The sequence below is a fragment of the Ammodytes marinus genome (genome assembly GCF_949987685.1).
Source record: "Ammodytes marinus genome assembly, chromosome: 23".
Lineage (NCBI taxonomy): Eukaryota > Metazoa > Chordata > Actinopteri > Uranoscopiformes > Ammodytidae > Ammodytes > Ammodytes marinus.
In genome coordinates this window covers 18,991,330-18,996,041 of record NC_137227.1, presented here as the reverse complement: position 1 = coordinate 18,996,041, position 4,712 = coordinate 18,991,330, and the positions used below count along the sequence as shown (strand labels likewise).

At 40.0% G+C, this 4,712-nt stretch overlaps 1 long non-coding RNA gene across 1 annotated transcript; it reads right to left on the bottom strand.

The window, feature by feature from the left end:
* Positions 1 to 1,699: 1,699 nt before the first annotated feature.
* Positions 1,700 to 4,065, bottom strand: LOC307269166. Its single transcript, XR_013845488.1, has 3 exons — positions 3,098 to 4,065; positions 2,858 to 2,934; positions 1,700 to 2,360 (listed from the first exon to the last, which is right to left on the bottom strand). It is a non-coding gene; the product is annotated as an uncharacterized lncRNA (long non-coding RNA).
* Between the last annotated feature and the right edge of the window lie 647 nt (positions 4,066 to 4,712).

Below are 4,712 nucleotides of genomic sequence, written 5' to 3'. Positions count from 1 at the left end.
CCTCAAAATCGGTAGGACGGTGGTCTGTGGTGACATGTTGACTCTGCCAGTGTCTGACCGGCACCTCAGCTCCACCAGAGTCACAGCTTTCCAGAAACGTATGCCATTTACGATGTTACTTATCCAGTTACCGCCTTCTAACCTGTGGTGGAAGTTCATGGGAAAGTTAGTCGTAGCCATGTACATTTCCAATATGGTAAACCCTAAAAAACTGTGTTAATAAATCGTCAGATTGCCAGGAGTATCAAGAACAGCAATGCTTAATGTGACTACAAGCAACTTTCAGTTTTTGGTTGATTCTAGTGCCCCCCTTTGGACAAAAGCGGTAGTGTTTTTTACGCTACCCACGCCTGTTTGCTTGCGGGATATGTTATTGTTTCGGAAGTGAGTGAAAGAAAGGCGGCAGGATGCATCACAATTAGGTAATGCATTTAATTATACTATTGTTCTTGAAATTCATTCACAATAACTATACATGAATAACAATTTTTGCTGATGGTCTAGTTTGCTGTTACAGGTTATTTATGTTCAACAGAAGGATAATTTCATCTCAGCCTAGGCCATATGGAAACTGAAATTGGTTAGTTAAAGTTAAAGTTACAAGCTCTACAGAAAAAATGTAAACAGTTTTCATCCAGCAGACAAGGTGCAATATGAAACCAAGACAATGAGGTGAAAGACGCAAAAAATAAAAAATGCCAGCGATGTCTTTGATATGACATTTGTGAAATACCCAATGAACTGTCACAAGATACTTGAACCGAACAAAACCTGCCTATTGAATGTCTTTTGAAGTAACACACTCACACCAGCTGAAATGGAGCGTTACTGGGAACCTGCCGAGTCATGATTCCTTCTCTCTGACACCATTCTCCGGTGCTCTCGTTGTAGACCTTGTTCAGCACTAAAGAAGTCTGATTCCCACAGTCCCCACTGTTGCATTCCCAAGTGTTGACATCAGTGCATGAGTGGAAGTTCAGCTTATAGCGAAAGACCACCTGCAGTGATCAAACCACAATACAACATAATATAAAGAAAACAGTAGCATGGCCTTTGAATTCACTTAGTAAGCAATCAGGGTTGACTGAATTAACACTTACATATACCTACATACTGTGACAGATCCAGAAGTGTCAATCGATTTGGGGTAATAGGTCATCGCTGTTCCATAGTAATTATTTGCCTGGGAGCTGCAAACGGGCAGCATCAAGGACAGCAGCAGAGAGAGCAACATAGTGATAATGACCGTCAGAGACACCCGGCGCCTCACCTCTATCTGTCTTTCTGAAGGTAATGAACTAGGAAGAGGCGTGGCATGAGGACAACAACTTGTGTTTGTGTAGGAGGTAATAAGTCAATGCTGACCAAGCACTTAGTATTGCCAAGTGTTTTCTATTGTGGTTTAGCAGGTATGAGCAAAGCTAATATAATAGCAAAGATGAGCATATGACAGAAATTTTAAGTAAAAAGGATGTCCCAATTGTATTCAAAGACCCACTAACAACATTTTCATGAATAAACATTTGAGTCACAAACATAATCCCTCTCAATGATCACTATTGCCTGACTAAAATGTGTTGTAGCTTTAGTACATTGTGACAAGTATTTTAATTTTTTTTACAACATTTAAATATTTATTTTAAATCACTTGGGGAAGAAAAATCAATTGATACATGAAACAACACATACAAAAGTGGTGCAAACTTTCAACAATGCAATGTAGTAAAATAAACTTGATTAGGAAATGTATCTCATACACATAACACTCATATCCATGAAAAAAATCTAATCAGACATAACATCACGACTTTGGCCGGTTCAAAAAATAGAATGATATTATGAGGATAAAGCCCTCATGTTTAACCACTTAACTATAGATCTCCTTTTGTAATTTTCACAGAGATGTCGACCCAGTCAGTTCAGTAAGTTAGTTTTATGTTTTCGACTTACATTTTTAAAGTTACTGAAACTTTTTGTTTTAAGCCTTTGTTTTTCCTGTTGGATTGTATTACTAATAGGTGAATAACAATCATAAATTGGACATAAAATCAAAGGTGGCCAAGTACTTCAATAGAAACCGGCTATTACATTCATTTAGTCACGTATAAATTATAAACTGCAAAAAAAAAAAAAATCTAAATAATAACCAGATTGGTAATACCCAAGACAAGTATAAATAAAAAAGGTTTTGCTTTGGTAAAACAGCTGACCTTGCAGGTTTTAATGTCCGTTCAGGGTTGAATAAATGTTCATGTTGAAACAACACGTGGTGCTGTGGTTGTAGATTCCACTTGCAGGCTACTCACAAGCCTCAGAGTGATGTCCGATGGCAGCCCTTGTCTCACCAGTTCATCTCTTATCTGCAGACGGAAAAAAAGAGATAGTGGTGCTGAGTTATTTTCGCTGCTTTCTCAGATATAAATCAAACAAACAGGTTGATTCTAATATCCCCCTAAAAACCTAGATTCCCCTTCTCTCTGTTCGGTAGGAAAACAAACTATCTTTTGTTGAGAAGTTATTATTAAAATGTAATGAAAATGTATTTTTAATATGTATAAAACCATTAATAGTTTTAGTTCTACATAACAAAAATGTCAAACAACGGAAAACAAACAACCAGGTCAAGATGTGGATTAAACAATAAACCAGAGGCGGGGAACCAATGACCACATATACCACAAGTCTGTTTGGTCTGGTAATTCATAAATAAATAGATGGTGACACAAATAACTGAAGACATTAAATGTGTTTAGTAACACTATATATTCATTTATATTTGGCTTCTCCAGCCCAGCTTGAATATATAAAACTATACAATGCTTTGAACGGATTTCGGAATAAATAAGAAGAGACTGACCTGTTGTACGACGGTATTCTTGATGTCTTCCTCAGAGAGTTGAGACGAAGAGGAAATCTTTACTCTCAGACCAATAACTGTAGACAAACAGTGGCACAACTTTACAATGGAGTCATAGCACAGGGGTGTCTTAGACAAGGTCTCAAATCAGCAGTTCTACATGTCTATTAGGACCTGATTGTAGAGGGAAAAACATAATTATGAATAACATCACATCATCATCACATTTGTTGTACTCACCAAAGTTTGAGACTTCTGCTTCAGGTGTTGTTTTGGGTGTTATTGTTGGTGGACTGCTGGTTGTTGTAGCAGCTGTTGTTGTACTTGTCATGGGTGTAGTTTGTGCGGTTGTTGTAGTGGGTGAAGTGATAGTTTCTGTTGTGGTTAAAGGGGTAGTTATTGAAGGAGTAAAGGTTGTACTCTGCATGGTCGTAGTAAGTGAGGTAGTTTGTGTTGTTGTGTCCGTTATTGGGGTTGTTGTAATTGGTGGAGTTGTAGTTGTGGGTTCAGGAGTTGTTGTAGTTTGTGGGGCAGTTGTCGTTGGTGCTGTAGTTGTTGTTGGTGGAGCAGTGGTTGTAGCAACTGGTGTAGTTTCTGTTGTGGTTAAAGGGGTAGTTGTGGTTTGTAGACCAGGGGTTGTAATGGTAGTAGAGGTTGTAAGTGGGGTAGTGTGAGTTGTTGTGTCCGTTATTGGGGTTGTTGTAAATGGTGGAGTTGTAGTTGTGGGTTTAGTGGTTGTTGTAGTTTGCGGGGCAGTTGTCGTTGGTGCTGTAGTTGTTGTTGGTGGAGCAGTGGTTGTAGCAACTGGTGTAGTTTCTGTTGTGGTTAAAGGGGTAGTTGTTGAAGGAGTAAAGGTTGTACTCTGCATGGTCGTAGTAAGTGGGGTAGTTTGTGTTGTTGTGTCCGTTATTGGGGTTGTTGTAATTGGTGGAGTTGTAGTTGTGGGTTCAGGAGTTGTTGCATTTTGCGGGGCAGTTGTTGTGGGTGGAGCAGTTGTTGTCAAGGGGGCAGTGGTTGTAGTTAGGGATGTAGTTTGTGTTGTTGTCGACGGATTAGAGGTCGTAGTAAGTGGTGTAGTTTGAGTGGTTGTGTGTGGAGTAGGGGTTGAAGTTATTGGAGAAGTTATAAGGGGGGTAGAGGTTGTACTTTGCACGGTCGTTGTTGATGTTGGCGAGGCAGCTGTTGTTGGTGGAGAAAAGGTTGTTGAAGCTTGTGTTGTTTGTGTTGTGGTTGAAGGGGTAGTTGTTGTACTCTGCATGGTCGTAGTAAGTGGGGTAGTTTGAGTTGTTGTGTCCGTTATTGGGGTTGTTGTAAATGGTGGAGTTGTAGTTGTGGGTTTAGTGGTTGATGTAGTTTGGGCGATTGTTGTAGTTTGCGGGGCAGTGGTTGTGGGTTGAGCAGTTGTTGTAGTTAGGGATGTAGTTTGTGCGGCTGTTGTACTCTGTGAAGTGATAGATTCTGTTGTGCTTAAAGGGGCTGTTGTTGAAGGAGTAAAGGTTGTACTCTGCATGGTCGTAGTAGGTGGGGTAGTTTGTGTTGTTGTGTCCGTTATTGGGGTTGTTGTAATTGGTGGAGACGTAGTTGGACATATACATGTTGTTGCAGTAAGGGGTGTAGTTTGAGTGGCTGTTGTAAATGGCGGTGTAGTTGTTGTCAAGGGAGCAGTGGTTGTAGTTAGGGATGTAGTTTGTGTTGTTGTCGAGGGAATAGCGGTTGTTGTTGTCTTTAGGGGTGTAGTTTGTGTTGTTGTAGCCGATGTAGTTAAATTAATAACCGCTACGTTTTGCATGGCTGTTGTAGTCGGTGCTGTAGTTGTTGCGGGTGGAGCAGTGGTTGTAGCTACTGGTGTAGTTGT